Source organism: Benincasa hispida, chromosome 3 (assembly GCF_027475165.1).
Source record: "Benincasa hispida cultivar pf3 chromosome 3, pf3_genome.v1.1, whole genome shotgun sequence".
NCBI classification, from domain to species: domain Eukaryota; kingdom Viridiplantae; phylum Streptophyta; class Magnoliopsida; order Cucurbitales; family Cucurbitaceae; genus Benincasa; species Benincasa hispida.
This window is the reverse complement of record NC_143480.1, coordinates 42,427,850-42,438,139: the sequence shown is the minus strand read 5'-3', so window position 1 is coordinate 42,438,139 and position 10,290 is coordinate 42,427,850. Positions and strand designations below refer to the sequence as shown.

Here is a 10,290-nt window from a genome sequence, read left to right as displayed (position 1 = left end):
TTGAGGTAATTTTTTTATTTAATCATTTATTGTTAATTGAGATGTATTTTGAATTTTAAGGCTCAATTGAATTATTTTGAAAGATCATTCAATTTAAATTGAACTTGATAAAAAATTTGGATTCAATTCTGTCAGTAGAAATTGAATTTAATTTGGAAGGTTGGGAGTTGGATTTATTTTTGGTGATTTAAGAAGGAAATAGAAAAAAAGGTTGTATTTATGAATATACACATTCATTAGGGCCTCTCGTTGGTGATCTGCTCAGTCCACCGTCCGCCACTCAACCCAATCGACACCAGCCATGGTCTCTGCCGTCGAGTTGTGCATAGTTTGTCGCGCCAATCACAAACGTCAACCAGCCACGCTCGCATCCAATCACGTCTGTGCTTACGCCGTTCGCATCGTCGATCCATCGTGCGTCTCCGGTCAACCGCGCCTCCTTGCCCAATCGACCGTGTCACCGTTGCTCGCCAGAATCTTGAGGTTTGGTTAAGTTTTGGGGAATTTTTTTCTTGGTATGTTCTTGAGCACCTATTATGTTGGGTCTAATTTCATTGTTCTCATGACATTTGAAGGGTGATTTGGAGTTTTTGGGAGCGAAAGCGCACTACCGAGCGGAATTATGCGTTTTTTGGCAAAGTATTGGCGAGTTCTTGAGCTTTCTATGAAGTTTTTGGATTGTGGTTGATTATCAATTAGGTTTCTGGACTAACCTTGTTTTACCCGTATGATGTTGATGTTGGATTTGGAGGGTTGGAATTGATTTTTGGTTTAAAACGCTTAACTTGGTTTATGTTAGGGTGGAGATTCAATTAGGGTTTAGAGGGAGACTTGAGTAGCCGCACTTTGGGTAAATTGATTGGAGTCATTGATTTATTTTAATTTGATGGTTGAAATTGGGCTACAAGCTTGAATTAGAATTTGATTTATGTTGTAGGTACTAATTTGCGTTTTTCATTGGGGATCGTTTCACTTGGTGTTATTTGGGCTTAATATTGAGGTAAATGATGCTATTATCGGGGTGCCCTCGTGCCAGGCGCCCTAGTTCAAAATTATCGAGTTATTAATAGATTTTAGAAGCATGATTTGAAATATGTGTTACTTTATTTGATGCATGAAAGTTATGAGGACTATGAGCATGTTGAAATTATATGTTGTGTTGTGGGATAACTTACGAGACTTATGTATGTGATAACTTGTAAAAATACAAGTTATTTATGCTGCCTTATCTAGATATTGCGGCCAAAAGAGAAGGAATATGCGTCGATTGTATGAAAATTAGCTCAGAAGTACAATAATTATGAATTAACATAATTACACCCACTAACATCATCAACATGGTAGAAGAGGATATTTTTACTCTGTTTCGTAGGAAACCAAGTCACCGCTTGCGATCAAGGCTCAACAAGAAATTGAACAACGCATCTCTGTTACATTGCACCCGTCAATCAACAATGAAGAGACAATTAACGCAATAACGGCACAATGCGACAATCGATCCCGAGTTGAATTTCAATCGCATGCGGTAATAAAAACAACACCGCATGCGAGGAACCGATCGAAAGATGCAAATGAACAATGCAAAGGCGGAGGATTGCGACACGTGTACAACTAACCGTTGTGCAGATTTGACGGTCTGATTGCATAACAGAAGGAATATTTATTCCTCCATCTTCGGAATTTCCATAACAAAAAGTGGGGTCCACAGCCAAGAGTCAAAGCTTTTCACCTATACCCCCATAAAATTCACAGAAGATATACTTGATACGGGTATAATTCGAGGGCTAAGTGCTGCTAAATTACTGAGAGAGAGGTTGAGCTGAATATTGAACGAAAGAAATCCAGGAAGAAAAGAGACAAGGCAGAGAGGTGAGTCTCAGTGCTATTCTATCAAATCCTCGCCACGAAGCTCTATACTCAGATCTCTGCTACTGGTTGAGCAAGCCTGAGAGGGAAGCTCATCCGTCTGCATGATCCATCCACACCGGCAAGCAAATCTCCATCCAGATCGGCATTAAGACGTTGGCGCTCATTTGTATTTGTTTCTAACTCTATTTTTATCAAATGTATTTCACCTTCTTAATCTCTTCATTCATAAATCATGTATCAAATGCTGAATAGAAATATTGAATGTCTCGATCGATTTCATATCCCCTTCTCTGTCTATTTTCGTTCCTTCGTTTATCGCTTTCTTTATAAAGTCTTCATAATCCCTTGGTAATTAATATGAATTAAACAAGTAACTTACTCTGTGCTAAAGAAATAAGAACGTTTAGGTAAAGCATGCTAGACGACATCTTCACCTGTGAGAGCAGAAGTGAAGATGTCATTCTGATCTGTCGAGAGAAGGTTATAAGAATGCGTTAACTAAAGTAAGAAGTACTTCCAGAGATGGAAGCAACCTTGCGTTCATTACGTTTGTCCCTGTTTCACCACAGAGATATGGGAGCATGGCCGATCACTGAGAGGTGTACGTCAAGGGAAAAGTGGAACCGTACTTATACCTTTAGCGTAATTAGGAAACTTGCGATGTTTATATTAATTATCTTTTCTGTTTCTGCTTCGTACATAAGACTTGTCCCCGCAATACACGATCTTTGCATAATCTTCACAGCCAGCCTTGACCTCAGTATCTTGTATCATGAAACCTGTATTTTGTATCATCTTAGCTTAGATTTACTTTAACGCAATTTATTTTATTATCGCATCTTTACCGCTTACTTTACTTTATCGCATGTTTATATTCTTGTACACAACAACTTTATTAATTGAAAACCTCTGGTCGCATGTATCACAAGCAGGATACAATAACCTCAAACAGTCTCTGTGTTCGACCTCGGATCACACCGAGAAACTTGCGGTGAAATTATACTTGGTTTCAACGCAAGGAAACTTGTGACAACGCACAACATACTACAAGAACATTGTTAATTAACGTATTTCTATAAGTAGTATCACATGGGCATGAACCTTGCGTACATCATCATCATTTCATCACAATGCATGCACATCAAGGAATCTAAATTTCGCGTTACAGTATGTGATACATGTTAGACTAGTAAAGACGAATCTCATCTCATCGTATGTTTTATTATGATGAACCGACGAGTCCGGTTCCATGTTTTGACGGTGCGCTACTAGACCACTAGCCCTGCGTGACCTAACGGGTTCATTTGCATGTTAAGATATCGTGAATCAACATGTTCACTTTCATGTTTTTCTTACAGTGTGCCATCAGGCCATTAGACATGCGAGTTAGGGTGAGATAGGTTATCCCCTAAGATGACCATTCAAGAACAATTGCAGTATTCATGACCCACCAACCCTAAGCATTCATTGCAATTGCTTAGTCTGATTCTGATAATGGGGTCACTTACTGAGTATTTTATACTCAACCTTTATGTTTATATGTTTTTCAGGTAAAGGAGAGGATACACGAACGGTTGACAAGAGAAATCCGTGAAAATGCCTGTTAAAATGCCTTGAATCTGTTTGTTGCCTTGAATCTATTCAGAATTCATATTCAGCATATTTATTTATTTATTTGCAGTTATTTACGATTATGACCCTAGGGTTTAGAGTAGTACGCTATACAAACTTTCTAATCTTAGAGGCGTGGTTATGATATAAATTTCTGAAAATATTCTCTCTAATAATACTCTTTTCCCTCTGCCCGTGGATTTAGCTAACACACTGTTAGTGAACCACGTATATCTGTGTGTCGATCTTCTCTATCTCTACGTTCCTTTTTGTGTTCTTTAATTATCGTTTTCGCAACAATGCCAATGGGACCAGAAAAACGCTTCCGCATACAAGTTATTGTGTCATTTTATATTTTTCTTGTTTTCTTTTCATGATTTAGATTATGATAGAGCTAAGGTGTTTAAGATTTTTCAGTTAATTTTTCTTATTTAAAAGTTTATGTTTTAGGGGTACCTTAAATCAAAACGTTATGAATTTTTGAGGTGAAATTTTGTTCTAATTCTTTATTAAATAAAACAGTCCAACTTTCTGGTTTTAAATGTAAATGTTTATGTACAAGATTATGCATTCATAAAGTAAAAACCCTTGCAGTTGTCTTAGAAAGTTGGGTCGTTACAATTGATATCAGAGCCCATGTTTTGGGCTCTGTTGACTAACTTACTATGTCAGTCCAGATTGTCTCATTTGCCTATTAACGAATTCTTCGTCATCGTCAGGTATGTCCTTTAAGAAAAGTATCTGGGATAATATGCACAAGATTATGTTGGATTTATGATTGTAATTGACATTTTTTCTTGATAAATAATTTGATAAAGCTTTGTTTCATATGATTGTTAGGAAATGGTATGAGTTATAGGAAGAGGCTATCACAAGATTGCCAGAGGAGGCTGAAATTTTGAAGGCCAAAACCTGACAGTATAAGATCCACAGGTTTAGGATCCACAAGTTCGAGATTCTCAAGTCCAAAATGTTGGAATCCCGAGCGGAAGCGTGTGGACCGTCTTGCATTCGATTTTTACATTTTATGAAAAACAAAAACAACATGCTAAATAGAGAAAAAGGGGATAAACAACATAAAAGCATGCTTTAATGAAGGAAAAACAAAGGAAAAGAACCGTTCTTACCTTTGTAGACTCCTGGGCCTCTCGAACCTTCTTCTGGCTTTTCAAACAAATGTCTCCTCAATCCATCTCGAACATGACCACAAGAATAAACTTGTTATTCTCTTAGGAATTCCAATAATTAGATAAGTAGTATCCAACAATTCAAAGAGGAAGAGGTAGAGAAATTTTTTTAGGAGAGTGAAGAGAGGTTTTCCTTTTGGTGACTAAGTTAAAATCTCATCAAATGAAAACTTACACTAGAAAAGTCCATAAGGAGGAATTTATTTGGAGAAGGGGAACCCCTTCTCCAAGTTCTTCCTTTTCTTCCCTTGTTCTAAATTAATTAAATAACTTTTATTTAATTAAATAATCATATATATTAAATCCAGTTTAATATATATACATAGTTAATTAATAAATATAAACATCACATGTTTATATGCATCCACCTTTCTATAAAATTTCTTAATAAATTAATTAACCATTAATTAATCAATTAAGTTATTATATTAAATCATATTTAATATAGAGTTAATTAACATATAAATAACACATATTTATATGTATACAACTCTTTAGGAATCTAATTCCCATAAATTTGCTATTTGAATATCATTCAAATATATCTCTATCACATAATGTGAATTATATATCACATCTATCATTAATTATATCTTAATCACATTAATATAAAATTTCCTCAATTGATTTGAACTATTCAAATCATTCCTTATCAATATCCTTTAGCGAGCTAACAAGGGGACCTTATGAACCTATAGATCAAAAGCTTCAACAGTATGAGATTAATTGGCTAAACGCATTAACCAAATTAATCAATATTCGTTAATTGTGAGTACACTTCACTAAAGACCCACAGTTGCACTCTTCTCACTGTTGATATATTTTCGTGTCCACGAATATAGATCAATAATAGCAAGTTAGTCTTTCACAAGTGCTCATAACACTAACTGGGTCAAATTACCATATTTTTAAGTACCAGTGCTTCTCTAATGAACAATCTGTTTATGGTTCAACCACTGAACAAAAATTCCTCTCAGGCCAACGAGAGGGTAGGGCTCTTTGTTCATGTCTCGAAGACACCACTTAAAGGAACAGTCATCTATTTACCCTAAAGTTGAAAAGAAGGGAATTTCATCTTGTAATATTATGTTTCCTGCTCCTCGCCCAGGCTTGTCCCCAAAATGGTAGGCTTATTGTGTTGGCGATCTGGCCACTCCCATCCATACAAATCAAAGGACAATCGCTCGTGAACAGAAATTCATAGTATACTCAAGATTAAGATTAAGTTGCCTAGGTCATCCTAGTGAAATATAAATCTAACTAATCAATGGTATTACATCTAGTAATTACTATTTTGCCGCTCGGTCTTATGCAAACTCATTGCATTAGATAACCCCACTCGTATGTCACTTACACGAACGCGTTGGATCATTGCGTTTGTATCAGATACAAAGTGAGTCATATCTATAGTGTTATCAGGATAAGGTACCTAGTTTTATCCTATATTATAGACTATTTAGGTTGTATCTTGAAAATTGATCTCTATATGTCTCCACATACTGTTCAGGACTCATAAGACAGCCTAGGATGTTAGTTTATTGGATTTAGGGTCATTGAGACAAAATAGAATACAACATAATCAATAACATTTATTCAATTAACATCAAGATCTCCTTATTGATGAAATAACATGATAACTCTTTATTGATGACGACCAATCAATTACATTTACTATCTATGTGTTTTAGAGCATAAAACCCATTATAAGACCCTCAAGTTCAGGACCCTTCTAGATTAGGTAATCCTATAGGCTTAGTAACCCTTATGGGTTAAGGTGGCAAAGGGTTCAAACAAGGAGTCGAACTCGGAATATGATCGTGCCTTCATATACACCGTTCTCCCAATCATCCCGACTGAGTTTTCTGATTTGGCAACAGTGATAAGAGAAGCGGTCACGTTAGGGGTACTAGGTAGGGTGAAGGAAGTGATGGACGAGCGAATGACCTAGTTAGCTCAGTCTTAGCAAATACCGAACTTGTCAGTGCAGACGCCATAGGTTTAGGCTCAGAATTAGACATAGTACCAGAATACTTTAGATCTCTCAATTGAGGCCAAACACCTGCGGGATTTCAAGAAATACAACCGTTGCACCTTTGATGGGTCACTAAAGGATCCTACGAAGGTCGAGAAGTGGATATTCTTTATCAAGACTATTTTCTTTGATATGAAATGTCCGAATGACTATAAGCTTCAATGTTGACAGACGATGTAGAAATTTGGTGGCAGTCGATAGAAAGATTAATGGACACTAGCGGAGACCAAATTACTTGGGAACAGTTCAAAGGGCACTTCTATGAGCAAAACTTCTCCATCAACACGAGGTACAATAAATGGGAGAAATTCATGACTCTGAAGCAAGGGACCAAGCTATCTCGTTTTTCTCCCAAAATGGTGGCCACAAAAAAGGACAAGGCGAAAAGATTTGCCAACGATCTAAAGGATGAACTGAGAGGCCACGTATATGGTCATGAGCCTAGTAGTTATGAAGCGACTTTTTTTTATACTTACGACGATAGATTCCATGGCAAGGAAGGAATACATGAAATTGTAGGAATCACGATTCTCTTCGAAGCAGAAAATAAAGACATTGCAGAAAACTTCTGAGCTTCAGGAGAAGGGACAACATTTAGAAAACCATTTTGGCACTTCAAGTAGAAGGCTTCCAAATCAGTAATGGTATAGAGAAGTCGACCACTGTGTAACTCTTGAAGCAGACGTCATTGCGGACGATGTTTGGCTGGCTCTGGGGTCTGTTTTCATTACAAACAGGAAGGGTACATAGTTGATGAACACCCTAACAGAAATGCACCAGGTTATTGGAACCAGTTTTCGGGTTATCAGAAGGATTCGAGTAGGAAGTAGCAACAAAAAGGTTGTGTTTATTTAACCACTCGACAGGAGGTCGAGAAGTCAAGCACTATGGTGACAAGTATGCTCCCAATCTTGGGGCACCATGTGTTAGTGTTGTTCGATGATGGATCATCCCATTCATTTATATCATCCGCATTTGTGAAGCGTGCTATGCTAGAATTGGAACCTTTGCATTATGTTTTATTAGTTCATACTCCATCTGGAGAAATTATGTTAGCAAAAGAAAAGATAAAAGCATGTTAGATTATAATTGTGAATCGAACATTAGATGTGACTTTAATAGTCTTGGACATACGTGATTTTGATGTTATATTAGGCATGGATTGGTTGGTTGCCAATGATGTCAACATAGACTATTTTCATAAAGAGGTGATTTTTAATCCTCTTACGAAAGCTAGTATTAAGTTTAACGAGGCCAATACCATAGTCTTGCCCAAAGTAATTTCAACTATAAAAGTAGTAAGTTACTTAACGAAGGTATCTAAAGTATTTTGGCCAATGCATTATGCAAATGTTTTTCCACAGAACCTCCCGGGTTTGTCGCCATATCAGGAGATAGATTTCACTATTGAGTTAGAGCCAGGCACAACTCCCATCACAGAGGCTTCTTATACAATAGCCTCAATAGAGTTGAAGGAGCTCAAGATTTAGTTACAAAAGTGGCTGGATAAGGGTTCTATACGCTCGAGTGTGTCATCTGGAGGTGCACCAATGTTGTTTGTAAAGAAGAATGATGGTTTGTTACGCCTTTTCATTGACTATAAAAAGTTGAATAAGGTAACCATCAAGAATAAATACTCTCTCCCCAAGATTGATGACCTGTTTGATCAGTTACAAGGAGCAATAGTGTTTTCCAAGATTGATCTATATTCAGGATACCATCAGTTGAGAATAAATGACAGCGATATCCCTTAGACAAAATTTCATTCTAGACATGGACATTATGAGTTCAATTCAATATCGTTTGGCTTGACTAATGCTCATGTAGTATTTATGGACCTAATGAGCAGGGTGCTCTTAGATTTTCTTGACACTTTTGTGATCGTTTTTATTGATGATATCTTAGTTTACTCCAAGATAGAGGTAGAGCATGAGGAGCATTTACGAAATTTTTTGAACACTTTCAGGTCGAATAAGTTGTATACTGAGTTCTCCAAGTGTGAATTTTGGCTACATTAGGTGTTCTTTCTAGGGCATGTGGTGCCAATGAAGGGGGTATCTATTGATCCAACAAAGATTGAGGCATTTATAAGTTGGGCTTGTCATACAATAGTCAATGAAGTGTGCAGTTTTATAGGGTTAGCAGGCTATTACCATCGGTTTGTTTAGGACTTTTCTCACATTGACATTTCATTGACTCAGATGACCAGGAAGAGAACCTCTTTTGTTTGGAGTAAGGCTTGTGAGGACAGTTTTCAGGATCTTAAATAAAAGTTGGTTTCTACACCAATTCTCACAGTACCAGATGGATTAGGAAGTTTCATTATTTATAGTGATGCCTTCAAAAAAGGATTGGGGTACATGTTGGTGCAGTAGGGTAAAGTGGTTGCTTATGCCTCTGGCCAGTTAAAGAACCATGAACAAAACTACTCTACACATGATTTTGAGTTGACAACAGTGGAATTTGCTTTAAAGATTTGGAAATAATATTTATATGAAGAGAAGATATAGATTTTCACATATTACAAGGGCTTGTAGCACTTCTTAACTCACAAGGAGTTAAATATGAGATAATGCATATGGCTGGTGTTGATAAAAGATTATAATTGTGAGATTTTATACCATCTTGGCAAGGCAAACGTAATAGCAGATGCTCTTAGTAGAAAAACAACTCATTCAGTACCCTTAATTACCAAATAGACTCATCTATGTAATGATTTTGAACGAGCTAAAATTGCGGTAGCAGTAGAGGAAGTCACTTCACAGCTGACACAGTTGACAGCTTGAGGTAGAGGATTATTGATACACAACAAGGTGATTCTTACCTTGTTAAGAAATTTTGTCAAGTAGAGTTAGGACGAGATAGTGAATTTTCAATATCCTTAGATGATGGCCTCCTTTATTAGGGACATTTATGCATACCTGCAGACAGTGACCTTAAGAATGAATTGTTGACAAAAGCTCATAGTTCCCCATTTTTTTTATACATCCTCTAACAGCACAAAGATGTATCAGGATTTGAAACGGTATTACTGGTGGTGTGATATGAAAAGAGACATAGATGAGTTTGTTAGTAAGTGTTTGGTGCGTCAGCAAGTGAAGACCCAAAGATAGAAGCCAACAGACTTGTTGCAGCCTCTAAGCGTACCATAATGGATAGGAGAATGTATCTATGGATTTCATTGTGGGTTTGCCAAAGACAGCAAAAGAACATACAATGATATGGTTGTAGTGGACAGATGCACTAAGTTAGCACATTTCATTCCAGAAAAGTCTACATATTCATTAAACAAGTTGGGCTTAGATATACATCAAAGAGGTGGTGAGATTACATGAAGTGCCAATATCTATTGTGTCTGACAGAGACCCTCGTTTCACATTTAGTTTTTGGAAGAGTCTCTAGATAGTGTTGAGTACTCGATTTGATTTCAGCACAACTTTTCACTCTTAGACAGATGGGAAAACGGAGAGTTTGAGCCAAACATTGTTGGAAATGTTACGCGCTTATTCGTTGGGGTTCTTAGGGAGTTGGGACTCTCACTTGCATCTGATAGAATTTTCTTATAATAATAGTTTTTAGGCTACTATTGGC

The 10,290-nt window shown here is 36.8% G+C and overlaps 1 long non-coding RNA gene across 1 annotated transcript; it reads left to right on the top strand.

Moving 5' to 3' along the window:
* The first annotated feature begins 222 nt into the window (after positions 1-222).
* Positions 223-2,150, top strand: LOC120074089 (uncharacterized). The gene is made up of 4 exons (XR_005480884.2): positions 223-483; positions 576-699; positions 800-850; positions 938-2,150. It is a non-coding gene; the product is annotated as an uncharacterized LOC120074089 (long non-coding RNA).
* The last annotated feature ends 8,140 nt before the right edge of the window (positions 2,151-10,290 follow it).